The sequence below is a fragment of the Camelus dromedarius genome, chromosome 1 (genome assembly GCF_036321535.1).
Source record: "Camelus dromedarius isolate mCamDro1 chromosome 1, mCamDro1.pat, whole genome shotgun sequence".
NCBI classification, from domain to species: domain Eukaryota; kingdom Metazoa; phylum Chordata; class Mammalia; order Artiodactyla; family Camelidae; genus Camelus; species Camelus dromedarius.
In genome coordinates, this window is record NC_087436.1 from 70434500 (window position 1) to 70449870 (window position 15371).

A 15371-nucleotide genomic window follows, 5' to 3' on the forward strand; every position below is an offset into this window, starting at 1 on the left:
GAGCTGTTGAGGGCATTGATCAGGGTGGGGGTGGGAGGGGTAAATGGGATATTTTGATGGTTCCAGGCATGTCTACCTTTGAGAAAACAGAAAACTAAGGGACCTGCAACATTTTGTATGAAGGCGTTTACAAAATGAGGTTTTCAGTATCATTTAATGTTTCGGGGTCACTGTGGAGCCTTACTAATGTATACAAGGCACCCCAGCCAATGAGATTGCCAGAATGTACTCTCACTTTATAATGATGTATCTTTTTTAGTTCATTTTGTTAACAAAAAATGACTTTAAATGTTTGAATGTTAGTGTTATTATTTTAGTCTTTTAAATGATTAGAATGCGTTTTGGGTTTACGACAAAGTGTGAAAGGAATCTTATGTGGAGGAAAAATGTGATAGGAATTGGGTCGCCTTCGGAACAACTTCCAGCATGCTCTGGTGGTAATTTCATTTTTCACTGAGCTCAGGCAAGTACAGTTTTGAGGTTCTGATCTCTTCTTCTGGCCATAGCCTGTATCTTAAAGAAAAACACAGCACTGAAGGAAAGGAAGTACACATTAGCTGGTGAATCATGTAGATAATCAGGTTTCTCTGCCCGCCTCTGAGGGCGCTGCAGTCCACGAGGACTACCATTGTCAGGGGACAGAGTCCTGTGAGAATTCCCCGCTACTTAAGTGTGGCTGTACACATCACCTGCATGTTTCTTGGAGCCTTTTTTGTGTTCATTTTTAATAATGGGAATGAAATCCAAGACTGGAGTTGATAGATACAAAGACTGGTTGTGGAAAGAGCAAACTGAGAGGAGAAAAATCTAATGATGTTGAAAGTTTCTAAGTAGTTTTTTCTTGCTAAATGAAAAGGATCAGGGTACGTGATTTGATGGAACAAAGGAAGCTATAAGCAGAGCACATCTCTCAGTTCCCGCTATTGACACAGTTTCTAAGGCCAACCTATGATTTATGAAATTTCTCTACTGTGGGGGAGCTATTTAGCAAAATACATAGTTTAGGAACATCCAGGAAGTTAATAAGACTTCACAAAACTAGATCTTGCTACTTTCAGGATTTTTTTGCGTAATGCAGAAATTTTATGGAGGGGAAGAATAATGTTTCTTTCATACCAGGTCAGGGCTACGTTGTATTCCACATACATTTTGCCTTTCTCCCAGTAGCTAAGCATTTGATGTGTTTATGTCACAAATAGAGAATAAGCTGCTGTCCTTCTAACATGAAGATGATATTTTGTATCCCCTGTGGTGTACACCATTAGTTGTTTTTCCAGTAGTGGAAATGAATTCTCCTAACCCATCCTTTTACCCAGTTCTTATGTCTGATGTACGTTTATACATGCACGTGCACACGTGTGCAAATACTACTCATTTGTCAAGGTGGCCGACTTTATTTTATCTGAAGCCATATTTATGGCTGTCATAATGATTTTGTGGCCATGACTTTTATTGCATTTCTCTAGTCTCAGCAATGCAATGGCATTTCAAACGCGGCATCAGGACAGCCAGCTATGAATGGTGATGGATTTACTTACCTGCTGTGGTGAAGAGTAGAATACAGTTTTTCTTCCAATCTTCTTCATGATGTGCATGATTTTATCCTTCAATGATAAGGTCTTACTGGCCTTTGGACTAAGTTTTGTGTTGGAAAAAGTGGTGATAGAACTCGTTATGGTGAAACTATGTACATCTGTATTTGCTTTCAGAAACCTAAACACCATCTTGTTCTTTTCTCCTGCAAATTAAGTAGATATAAGGGATTATTATGCTTGTTGAAAGATGGGGAAATGAAGACACAGAGAACTTTGTATGATTTTCTTAAACTAAGCAGAAAACTGTTGGTGGAGGTAGGAGCAAACATTTCATCTTTGAAATGATGAAACCGTGATACCTGTTTATTGAATGACTGTCATCAAATGAACAAATGCTGTTTCAGTCACAGCTTTTAAGGTACTAAAGCAGACAGACGTTGATCCTGGTATAAAGGGAGGGTTTCCATTCCCTGTTGGTAATTCTGCTCGGCAGTGGCCCCCTGTCGCCTCCCCTTTAGTTCAGGTCCTGCAGCGCCTGCGGGCGAGTCACTGGTGAAGAGTTTTCCATTTGCTTGCGCCAGCTGTAGCTTCAGTCTTGAGCGCTAACTTTTGTTTTTTCATGGAGAATGAATACAGAAAGAAGTGACGTGAAATGAGGATGTAAAAGGGAATAAATAACCACCAACTGATATTTCAGAGTTTTTTTTTTTAAGCTTTGTGGATTATTGTGTAGAAAAAGGATATCCTCTGTTTACTTGAATTTCTGTATGAGAAACCTTAAAGTTTTAAATAAAACTCGTAATATAGTTTTGGGGGATTTTAACAATCAAAATTAATAAAAATGCAAAATAAGAAAGGAACATATTCTTGAAAACTGTTGTGGTGTTGTATGAGTGACACAATTAGAAAAGCTGTTCCTAGTCTTGGGTAAGAAGTTAGCAGTTTCTTTTCTTTCTTGCAAATGTAGTCACTGGTTGATATTCTCCTGTACTATTTGCAAATAAGTAAACTTGCGGGATTTGGAATTTTATGTTAGTTGATTCTAGCTTTGGCCTGGAGTCCTAGTATTCACAGATACGGCCCAGTAACAACTTCATCTATTTGGAACGCCTGTATTTGGCATATTCTTCAGCAAAACAGCCTCTGAGCAGGCAAAACAGAGGGTTGAAAAAAAAAAGCATACATTACAGAGGCTTCACTTTACTCACAGGAAAGTGTCCCTTAGTGTCTGTTTACTTAATTCACGTACTGTTCTAACAGGGCTGATTATAGGTTTTCTAATCTGATAGCAAACAGTAAACTACAAACTAGAAGATGGAAATGGCCTGATATTGGCAGTTACACGGATAACATTGAAAAGTGCCAGAGGACAGCTTGGAAGCGGAGGAAGAGATAGACTAACTACTGAAAGCAGATGTAGGAATTAACACCAGCGTAGTTGCTGGGGACCATTCACACTGCCCTCACGGCATCACTTGGTTGCATTTCCTTCTCCCTCCTCCCTTTCTCCTTCCCTTCTTTCTTTTCTTTTTCCTCCCCTCCTTGCTGTCTACTTAAGTTTTTATTAAAATGTAACATGTGCACAGTTAGCCCATATACGCATGTTGTTAAATTAATAAGTAAACAACTCAGTGATTTACCGGTGAGTGCAGCCCTGACCCACTGCCCATGCTAAGATGCAAACTATTATCAGGGGCGAGAAGCCCCCTCCAAGGATACCGTCCCTCCTGACTTCTGGGACTGTGGGTTACTTTGACCTGTTATTGAACTTTGTCTGAGAATGCGTGTTGTGTATCCTTGTGCCTCTCTGCTTTTGCTCAACGTTATGTTTGTGAGATTCATTCATGTTTTGTGCATAGCAACAGTTTGTTTATTCTCTTTGTGCTATAGTGTTCCATTTTATGAGAATGCCACAGTTAATTTTTCTGTTTTACTCTTGAAGGACATTTGGGTTTTTCCCCCATTTTTGGTTCTTATGAATAGTACTGCCCTGAGCGTTCTTATACCTGTCTTTTGGTAAACATGGGGATTTGGGAAGTGTGTGTTGTGAGTTGAATTGGGGCAAGTCTTAGTAGATAGCGCCTTCCTTCAAAAGTGGTCCCAGCATCTTATGAGTTTCGGCTACCCTACGTCCCTACAAATAGCTGGTATTAGCTTTTTTTAAATTTTAGCCATTCTAGTGGAAGTATAGTTGTATCACATTGTGGTTTTAATTTGCATTTCCTGGAGTACCTTTTGTACCTTTTTAATATGTTTATTGGCTTTTGATTTTCTTTTGTGAAGCACTATTTCAGGGTTTTTGCTCATGTAGTTTCTGCCCAATATGTTATCCCAAGTAAGAAAGATTTTAAAACCTGGGGAGTAAACTTGTTTGTTTTTGGAAATTAAGCTAACCAGGCAAACTCATTCACGAGTGTTTCTATATAATAAGTAAAATAAATGAGTGAAAAGATTAGGAACATTTTGAACTTGTAACATCATGGTCTGGATCTGTGAGACCGTGTCCTAAAAAAACCAAAACCAAAACAAAAAACAAAACAACTTTAACACAACATGGGAAACCACACAGAACATGTCCTCTGTGTGTACCATAAATGTAGAGCATCTTATAATGTGGTACTGCCCAGTGGCTCATGGAGACGGGCATTTGGAAGGTATGGGTTGGAGAGTCAGCTCTCTTACTTGTGAGTGATTTGATTTGGAGAATTTAGAAATCATCTCTATCTCTTTTTTTTCATTATTAAAAATGATTGTAAAGCCCAGTTCGTTCGAGGTGTTATGAGAGACAGAAGAGATCTTATTTATGAAACCTTGTTCAGAAACATGAATGGACAGACATGTTTAGTCATTATTATTATTGCTGTATTCTACAGCATACCTTACTCCTGAGTTGAATTGTGCCAACACTGAGAGCAGTTCCTGACATTAATAGATGTTTGTTTGCTGAATGAACGAGCAACACACTTCAGCATCTTTCTTGAGCTGTTACTCTGCGTGTTTCAAACTGTGTTTTACAATTTTTCTCTAGGATTTTTACTTTTTATTGCTAAAGCCGAGTTGGGACAGGGTTCATTAAACATCAGGTTGAAAAATTGAGTTGAATAGCCAGCCGTTTCACTCTATAACTCACATCAACTTTCTGCCCCTGAGTAACACACGCAGGACCTGGAGAACCCTTGAAAATGATTACAGTGCTCTGCACCCCATGGATGAGCCCCCAAAGCCTACACATGGAATATTTTTAGCTTCTATAATTAGAATGCTGGCCAACAATTTCCAGATTTAAAATATTGTAGTGGTTTCTCCAGTGCTTATACCTTGGAAACCATGTCTCATGAAAAATGGGATATTTAAGGCTGAATAATAGCTGAAGACTGGAGCTTGTAGAGAGCTCTTTCAGCTTAGCGCGGATGAGGTGGTCCTTAGATGTGCTGATTATAACATCAAAAGCAAACTTGTAGCATGTACCTTATAAATGCTTGTGTAAAGCAGCAACTCTTAATCCTTTGAAAGGTCTGATTCTCAACTCTTGGTTTGATTTTCTGAACCTCTTTTTTCTTCATATGAAAAGGAGTTTAGTGACACATATTTATATTTAAATGAAATGGAATTAAAATTTGTATGATTTTTATTTTGGAAGATTACATGATAAACAGTAGTAGGTATCCCTTTGCAAAATCAGGCTGGCAGCAGAAGGAACTTGGATTTTTGTTTTGGACTTTTTTTTTATTGACGTATAGTCAGTTTGCAATGTGTCGATTTCTGGTGTACAGCGTAATGTTTTAGTCACACATATACATACATATATTCGTTTTCATATTCTTTTTCATTGTAGGTTACTACAAGATATTGAATATAGTTTCCTGTGCTATACAGAAGAAACTCAATGTTTATCTATTTTATATATAGTAGTTAATATTTGCACATCTCAGACTGCCAGCTTATCCCATCCCACCTCCTTTCCCCCGGTAACCATGTTTGCTTACTATGTCTGTGAGTCTGTTTCTGTTTTGTAGATAGGAACTTGGATTTTGATGTGAAAATCTAGATAGGTTTTCTCACCCAGACTGATTTTCTTTTCCTCTTTTCTTGTATTTGAGTTTTTTTCTTTTCTTTTGAGAGCTGGTGGTGGTAGTCTTGTTTGGCTGGCTTTCATCATTTAGCTGTCTTTTGGTACTCAGGGTTCTGAGCATATCACACACGTTGCTTCAGAGTAACATGCGTCAGCCTGCATTTTATGAGGACTTTCACATTTGAGGTAGCAGCCCTTATATGTGCTTGAGCCAAATGTGGCTGCTTTAGGGTGATTTACTAGAGAAATGGACTCATCTGGAATAGTAGACAGCTTTTGTTTTCTGTTCCAGACATAATGCTGTGGAAAATGGAAATAAATACAAAGGGTAATCGTGGTGAGCCTTGTTAAACTACTGTTTTAAAAATAGTGAATTTCAGAAAACTTCATCTTCTGTTCTGGGTGACTTCATTCCTGTGAGAAGTTAAAGTGGGTCATTTAAAAACAAATCACCCAGGCATATCTGATTATTACTGTGTTTAAAGACTGGAAGCAAGGCTCCTCCCTTTGGGGTCCATTGGGCACCTGCAAATTAAAAAAAAATGGTGCTACTGGTTTAGAGAAGAGCAAGTATTTAAGGAATAGGATCATGACTACGATCGCCTCTCCCCTGATGTCTCATGAGTGTGGAGTGCTGTGGTGCTTCCGTTTCCCCTGCTCTTCAGCATGAAAGTCTGTTGTCTGTCTGTCCTGATGAGAAGATTACTATATCTTGAACACAAACCAGGCTCTGGTAGCTTCGACCCCAGAATGCTCCTGAATGAAGTTCCGAAATGCTGTCTAGTGAAGCGTGGTGGTTCTGCGTGAGGACTGAGATCCTCGGGCAGACTGAAGGTTTGACTGGACCTTGAGAGTTGATGGCTGCCCTTTTGGAACTCTCCCCTCGCGTGTTGCATGTTGACTGCAGCTGCAGCGAGACCTCATGGGAGAGCTGCTTCCAAAATGCCTCCACTCCTTTGACCTCTAGAGACCATGTCCTGAGGAATGTCAGATGAGCACTCATGGTGCTGGCAGAGGATAGGGCCTGGTGCGGGGAAATGGCTAAAGGACTGATTACCATCGCCTTTAGAACATTGCTGAGCGTTAACAGATTAAGCAGAAACACACAGCTCACACGTTCGCACTTTGACAAACAGAGCTCCTTTGCCAGGAAAAAGAGAGAATGTGGATAGGAAGCGTCTCAAAAGATTTAGATAAATGAGATCAGATAATTTCCCTTGAAAAATACATTAAGTGATGAAACTAAAACACTCGTCCAAAGACAGCAGAAGAAAATATAATTCAGGCACTCACACTTTTTACTGCCAAAACTTTAGGTAGTGAATTGTACACTTTAATCGATCACTTTATTGCATACGGCTCTGCGCTGCCCTTTGTTTCATTATGTGTTCATGTTGTCTTCCTACATTTTCTGCTTTCTCGCTGCAAGAACTGTGTCTGACTGTCTTTTGTGGTCCTCACAGAGGCTGGCATATCTTATAGTGAAAATACTTAACTTAGTGGAATGGTAATTAGTTACTTTCAAAAATCTGAACAGACCAATCGGAGATGCTCAATCAAAGTCGATTTCTTCACCAGTGTAGTAGTGCTGATCGTTGCCATTAGGTCTTTCAAATATTTCTTGTGAAATTTGTTGTCGTGAAGTTTGGAATCCAGCAAATTTTGGGATGAAACTTGTTGTTGGGGTTTGTGATGTTTTATAGTTACTTGGAAAAATTATCTAACCTTTCTCTTTAGATATGATTCTATTTTATCTGTTCTCTGAATTGGACACAGTTTTATTCACTAATTTTTCGAGGTGAAAAACAAGTTGTTAACACTTAAAAACACTTTTTCTTGAAATAATTGCAGCCTTATAGGAAGTTAGAATATAGTGCAGTTGTTATGTAGCATTTACTCAGCTTCCTCCAGTGAACAGCGCTTTTAAGATTTCTAAAGAGGCACTGACCTAAAAAAAGTCTGTAAGGAATTGTAAATTTTGTGCCTTCTCTGAAAAATACATGGGAAGTATTGTAAGAATGGCCAAATTAGGCACATCGAGTACTTGCTAGGTTTCAGTTAGAAAAACTGAATGGGTCTGCCTGCAGCGGGCAGGGGAAAGAGTCATTCACTCACTTACATGTTCATATCTGTGAATTTGGTGTTTGCCACTTTCAGAATCATTCTTTTCTATTCACCATGTTGAATTAGGAGATTTAAATCTAGATTTTGTTCTCATTACATGTTTGGAAGATGTAGCACAAATATAAGTGAGGAAAAGTAGAACTCTATGGTACCGGTGTTAGGGCACCATGTTCATTCTAGGTTTTATGTAGAGGTGAGAGAATGTCATTGCATTCTGTGTAGTTATGTGTTAGCGTATATTGTTTGCCTTATAATATACATGCCTTATCCTGTGTGTGAATGTGTGATTGATATATTGAGACATTGCAGAATAGATATTTTACTAGTTATATATACATAATAGTATTACCAGTGAAATCTCAGTACGTTCGACTATTCTTTGGTATATTGCTACATATTACATTTGAACTCATATTTGAGTTCAGTTATCACCTCTTCAGAGGAGTCTTTTAATGTTGAATATTCATCCAAGTGTCTGAACCTTGTGAATCTTACCTAGATGGCACCCTTGAAGGTTTGGTCTTGTACCTCGAGACAGACATAACTGGGAAAGATGTAGGGGAATGCACTGAATATCATGAGAATAGAGGAGTGTCTTTAAGAGAACAGACAGAAAGCTATTTGAACAATGAAATCTGAAAGGACACCTCACCTAAGTCTAAATCCAAGCCTAAGGAAAGTCACGAATACTCTGCCCCAGATCCAAGATCACCAGCGGTTACAGAAGTTTAACATCAGAAAGAGTTCAAATTTGTGTAGTGGGTATTCTATGAGCAGCTTTTCACTCCAAGAGGAGAAACTGGCTTAAGAGGCCCAGAACAAATCTTTAGGTAGGTTGAGTATTCATACACTTTAAAAGAGAATATGGACACGTCTGGTAAATAGACCTCTTTGGATGATATTCTGTCTTGACCCAGAACTCTCTCTCAGCACTTTATTCAAGTCACCTATCATTTTGTGGAATTATTTCTTGCTCTTTGATGTCACTGTCAGATGTCACTGACAGTTGGTCCAGGGGATTGTGGGTCTGATCTCACTTGACATTTCCTATAAAGTTTACCTGCCTTAGCAGGTCTTAGCTCTTGACCTTGACCAAAAGGCACTAGTACAAGTGCATTATTACACCTGAGGCTATAAAATGATCAAATCACTTAACACTCCTTATAAAATTTCCCTGAATCAAGTCCACACCTTGCTGCTGATAAAATTAAATTGGGCGTTTCTGAATTAAAACCACCACTTTTGGTTCAGGGTTCATTTGGGATAATTCCTATACTCTGAAATAACTTGCTTTCCCAATTAAATGAAATCTATTTTGTACGTTAAAAAATTGTTGTGTTGAATAACTTAGATGTCATGTTGTGTTCACAAATTAAGTAGAAAGCTTGAAAAGTCCAGTGCCATATATTCCTGTTTGACCACAGCCTTTAGCTTCTGTGATGGAAGGACTCTAGTATATGGGCTTGAATAACACCGTGTCCTTTATATAAAAACCAGAGCAGCAGAAGAAACCAGGCTAGAGGATGTGGCCCAGGCTTTAAGCAGGCTGCTGCTTGGATTGGGAGCTGGTGGAATAACTTCTCAGTCCTGTAGAGACAGTGAGGGATTCAGTTCTAAAGTGGGCATACTGGGGTATGTGATCTAACGGGACCCTGATGACCTCGGGAGCAGTGATGGGACGGAGTAAGTGCCTGGAATGTGGGCAGTGAGTACCAGGAGTTGCCATCTGTGGAATCAAGGAAGGGGAAATAATGCTTTGAGGAGCCTGTCTCTGGGAAATTCAGAATGGGTCTGCTTAAGTTGCAGGAGTGGTCTGTTTATCTACTGTCATTAGAGTATGAGGTATTCACTTTAATTGAATTTTCTGATCACTGAAGCTACCTAATTAAGCGTCCAAACTAAAATTGTCTTATATGTTTCTAATGTATGTTATTCCAAAGTGAATTGCACATACTTATCTCCTTAACAATATGTTGAATATAATTTTCCCTTTGGTTCATCTCTCGTGGTCATTATATAATTCAGTGTTGCTCTTGGGGCTGGAAGTGTGTGGAGCTGTTGCTCCGACACCAAGTGTTCCCATATTGCTGTGTTTTATACATTCTTTTGTTTATCCTTTATGTTGTAAAGAGGATGTCTTAGCTGTGTCTCACCAGGGACTAAGGGTCTCAGTTTTTGCTTACATGGTGGGCAGTGATGCCCGAGGTATTTATTTTCATGAGTTGAATGTATGTGAGGAAATGCAGTTTCATCAGAGGCTGTGGTGAGAGGTGGGGTGGGGGATGGAGGGCACGTGCTGTCTTCCCTGGGAGGAGGCGTTAGCCATACTGAGGGAGACCGTAGGGCAGAGCTGAGGACCTGTTTTCAGGAGGTGGTCTGGGAAGAGCGGGCTGGGAGAGGGCACTGGGGCACCCAGGCAGCAGAGCGTGGCTCTGCGGGGACGGAGCCTGAGGCAGGGGTTGTGTACTTCAGTGCCCGACAGGTTTAGCGCGTCAGGGGCCGGGAGAGAGCATCCCGGGCGGCAGAGCGGCATTCGCAAGTGGAGAGGCCCGAGCAGAGGGACAGGAAAGGGCTAGTGGTGAGCACGGCTGATGGACTCCTGAAGCCAGAGAAGGTTGCTGAGGCCCAGCAGGCATGTGGCACGTTTTGGTTATTGTTACCGAGACCCCTTTGTGCCTGTAGGCTGTTCAGGCCTGTGGGAACTCCCATGGAACTTGTTTTCCGAATCCGTGTCACTGTCGGTATTTCACTGGGCCGTTTATGAGCGTGGACTCTGGAGCCGGAGTGCCCGGGCTTGAGTCCTGCCTCCCGGACCGTCTTAGGCTGGGTTCCCTGGGAAACAGCTCCTGATTGGGCGGGAGGTTTACTGGGGCTTGTGCTGAGGGATAAAGCCTGTGAAGGAGTCAAGGAAGTCAGACTGAGCAGGCGAAGTGCGAATCAGTAGCAGCCAAGGCCTCTGCTGATCCCAGCAGGAGCGCTGAAGCCTGGAGACCTCTCCCAGTTGCCCTGTCTTGAGGTAAGGGAGCCAGGCCTTTCCCCCACATCAGCCAGTCCTGAGGTGTGGGCTGCCCAGGGGCAGGGCTGTGACCTTGGCTTAGGTGGCTCTAAGATGATTTCTGAGACAAGGCTGAGCTGAGCCTTGTTGGCCACCAGCACCTGCACCAGCCTGGGGAGCACGTCTGTTCTGAAGGGGAGGACTGGGAGGTACAGCATCACTGCCAGATACTTAGTGCCTCAGGGCCCAGGCCTCCCTGTGCTTCCAGCTCTTCATCCATACCTTCCTCATTTAATTCCTAGGGTTTAAGTAAGTAATGCATATATGTGAAATGCTTAGAAAAGTTTGTAGTGCATAGAATGACTTAGGTGTTAGTTAATCATGATCACACCTGACTTTATCAGCTCTACCTTTCCCTTACAATAAGTTCTTTTAATATGCTATGAGTTTGAAGGCCAATGCTATCATTATTATTTTTTCTAACTTGCAAGAAGAAAAATCTGACAATATCTGTAAGAAATCTGACAATATTTATAAGAAAAGTAACTTAATATAGTAAGTATTTTAGTAGTATTTGCAGTTTTAATTTTTACCAGAAGAAAGATGCAAAAGAAATAACCTCTGATGAGGCAGTTTGAAGGATTTGGACATACGGACCTTCCAAGCTTATGGGGAATGGCCTGCTGTTGAGCTGGGGAGTGGTGGATAAAGCAGTGCATGGCTGGGTAATAGTGTGCAGCTCAGAAGGCCCTCAGAGACTTGGCCTTTGTCTTTCCTGTCACTCTGGTTCTAGACCTAAACATTACAACACCATCAAGAAATATAACATTGCCACCTAAGTAAATTGCTTCATTTCTAAAACATTTCAGAATCATCCTTTTCAATATTTCAGTATTTAAGTTCTGTAAATATAGAGCGGATCACCTGGAGTGTTTTAGAAATTTGGTTTTGATTCAAAGTAATGTTCTCATGGAGGCTCAGTCCCTGCCAGATCATTTCTCATTCACTTGGGGACATGGCTAATTCCTTTGGACAGCTTCTATCTCCTTTATATTCATGTGGATGGAGAACATTTCATCTGAAATGACTTACTTGTCCCTCTTCCCCGCCAGGCAGCAACTATATCATACTAAGTTGTTTATTTTTAAGGAACTGTCTGATTGCTCTGTTAACATTAAAGCAGAGATAGTTAATTATATATCCCACAAAGTACTTCTTTAAAACATAAAGTGTGCCTATTTCTTCTGTTTGCACCAATAGCCCATTATTGGCATATCCTAATAAAGCCAGCAGGGCAGAAGAGGAAATAATAAGAAAAAGAATTTTTTTTAAAAAGGCTTTCCTTGGATCCATTTTCTTTCTTTTTTTTTTTTAATAACATTTTTTATTGATTTATAATCATTTTACAATGTTGTGTCATGAATCCATTTTCTTCCCCAGTTTTAAGTTGCTTACAGCCATTCTCAATTTCTTTTAAAGAAATGAGAATACTAGGAATGAACTAAGAAAAATAATTTATCTACATATTTGTTATACAGCGAGCCATAGAAGATGGGGATTATATGGAATACTTAGCAAATATCAAGCCGAGTCAATGAGAAGTTTTGTCTTAGCTGTTTTGACGTTACCTTATTTTTGGGTTGAACAGCGTGTTGCAGGTTCCGTGCAGAATGCCATAGTTACTTTTGTTATGTGAGCCAGGAGCCTCACTCTCACTTGAGCAACCAGCAGTTTTTTTTTTTTTTTCCTCTTGAGATTAAGAATGTCAAACACGTTTAAGATTTCACTTACAAATTAAAAAAAAAAAATTTAGTAGGGGGAATGTTTGGGAGGGGTGAATATGGATAAGAGACTTAAGGTTGACTAATAGATGTGTAAAAGGTATTAATGTTTAAAGTGGTAAAAATTCATCTCATAATAAGCCCTTTCTAAAACCAAAGATGACTTTTAAAACTGCATTTTGGGGATTAAAATACATAAACCCTCTTTTTAGAGAAATGTGGCTGAGCTTGATGTAATGGAAACAAGTCTCATATCCAAGATTATGTCAGTACAGCTTTTAATTTTCAAAAACATGAAATTATGACATTTGTATATATGGTCTTTCACTGTGTAAGAGACATGAAGTAAAAAATAGTATTTCGGACAAAATTATTTATGAGTTCCAAAATGGACATAGGTAAGAATGAGTTCTACTCTTGTGTAGTCAATCCCAAACTGACCACAGTTACCATGTGATGGTTTTCCGGAGCATGGCCTGATAGTGACTCTCTAAAAACCACTTCACGTTCCCTCTATTTTGAATGCAGGTGGATTTTGATGTGGTTTTTAGCTATGCTCTGGTGAATAGAAATTCTCAATCTTGGGCTGTTGTTTTGAGTTTTAAAATGAGTAAATTAAAACCAGAATATATTGTAGATAAAAAGGAAAAATTGTCTAAAAAAACCAGCTTTTTATTTAAATAGAATGACATTACTTTCATTTAGAGTATTAATCAAGGTTAATCAGTTCTTAGATTATTCATCTAAATTTGTACATGTAATGCAGTCATGGACATCTAAATAAATATGTCTGCTTAAATGATCACTAATACAGTAGAAATACATTAAACTAGGTGTTAATTAATCTCACAGTTTTACAAATGAAATGTTTAGTAGATTCACTGTTTATTATATTTTTTAAATAAAAAGCAGAAAGGAAAGATATGTAGTAAACATCTCACTGTAAATTCCAGCAAAACTACATTATTAGAATTTACATCTTCTCTGAAAATTAAGGACTAGTTTTTTACTCACAGGACACTCAAAGGTTGACTGAAAGGAAAAGAGTATTCTGTATGGGTGTCAGTTCTTTGGTCTAATGGTGTAAATGAAATGGGAAAAAAAATGAGAAAGAAATCATGGACTTAAGACTAATGGTTCAATTTCCAACAGTAAACCTGGTGAGTTCACTTTAAGTGCGGTTTGCTGCAAATTGATGGTGATTTTTAGCACTTAGCTTCTTATCTCCAAAGCACTTTCCAAATGTTGAATAATTAATTGCCACCCACCCCCGGTGGGGGTGGAATAGCAAGCCTGTTTCTGTTTACCAGGAAACCATTATGGCAGAGTCTGGAAATGTTGATTTTTATTTTTAGAGGTTTCTGTGCTTTCCAAGGTGACAAGCTCTTTAATGCTGTCCTGGTTTCCAATGGCAGGGTCATGGGAAGAGTAACCAAGGTTGTTGAATACTTGAAAACTTTTTCTTCTCATTGTTGCCATTGTTTTCATCTCATGCCTACCTGCTCATCATTTTGGAACATAATTTACCAAAATTAGAGCAGTAAGTATTTGTCGGTTTAGTCTCTGAAGTTAGTATAGTTGCATCTCACTTGGTAAATTCAGAATTCGGGAAGCCTGGTGGAATGATGAGAGCAAGTCTACGGGGCAGAAAAGTCACATTCCGAAAATGGTTTTAAAAGATCAATGAATCTTTGAAACTGCAGTTTTTGTAACTTTAACTTAACCTTGGAGTCTGAGGAATAATGAATATAGACTATATATATACTTAATAGTGTATTATGGGCAGTTGAGCTCTGTGACATATATAGAGGACAAACTTGAACAAGTAAGAAGATGAGAGGCTAATTTAGCGTAGAATGAAGTGCATCTTTGAATACTGGCGTTAATACATCAGGAAGGAGTTTGAGAAGAGAGAGGTCTTGAGGGAAGGTGCGATATCACAGGAGCCTTGAGGAGGGTGGGCGAGCAGAAGTGATGAGATGGCTTGGGGGGGTGACCACGGCCCACCAGATGATAATACCTGTGTTAGCCAGATGAATTCCTGGCCTGTTTGTGTTGCCAGCGTCAAGATGTCTACTGATTAGCTCTCTGGAGAGATGCAGTGTGAAGTCCCTGTGGCAGACGCTGAAGGCTCTCCACCCCTCAGGTTCTCAACCTTTGAATAGAAAAGAGCCAGGGCCTTTCTTTAAGAGCAATTAACCCCTTTATGCCTTGAGAAACTCACCAGATAACAAAGAGAATGGTGTGGTGATTGTTTCTGATGAGTGCTGAGTTTCTTTGCATATGATTAACACCTTTAAAGGCAGGACAGAGTTCCATTCCTCTCCTTGTTTCGAGGACATGAAGCCCTAGGAATCTTAGAAGCCTCGGCTCATACCTCTAATGCAGGGATAGATTCTTAATTTTGAGGTCTGGAGTCCTAAGGGGGGCCTTCTGAACCCCCAGATATTGAATCCAGAATTTGTACCTATACGTGTTTTTGGAAAAGTGCATCTGAAGTATTCATGTTGTTAAAGTGGCGACATACACAAAACATTGAATATCTAGTCTAGACTAGTGTCCCTTAAGAATGTTTACTCAGCCCCCTCGGAATAATGAAACAAATATTAGTGTCGAGCTATCTTCTCCCCCCAAATCTCAGTGGGAAGGAAGTGAGAGCCTGTCTACTTTAGGATATTACCTTTAAAAATCTAATGTTTTCATTATTATCGGAAGCATCAGAAAGTGCAGTGAGGCAATCAAAACCAGTGAACACGGTTATTTAACTACAGTACATTAAATTTGGAAAGATAGTGATCAAGTCTGGCTTATCTACAATCAGTCTTGGGGCTCTCTTACTATCAGATCTGAAGAAGGTGTGCCCA

At 39.6% G+C, this 15371-nt stretch overlaps 1 protein-coding gene across 4 annotated transcripts in view; it reads left to right on the top strand.

Moving 5' to 3' along the window:
• The window catches only part of SLC4A4 (solute carrier family 4 member 4), a 310190-nt gene that overhangs the window by 1856 nt on the left and 292963 nt on the right, over positions 1-15371 (top strand). The window contains exon 1 of one of the 4 annotated variants that reach the window (XM_031470307.2): positions 10624-10747. The exons of the other annotated variants lie outside the window; for them this stretch is intronic. The gene's annotated coding sequence lies outside the window, so the exon portion shown is untranslated. Of the gene's footprint in view, positions 1-10623; positions 10748-15371 lie in introns of those variants that run through there. 4 annotated transcript variants of the gene reach the window in all.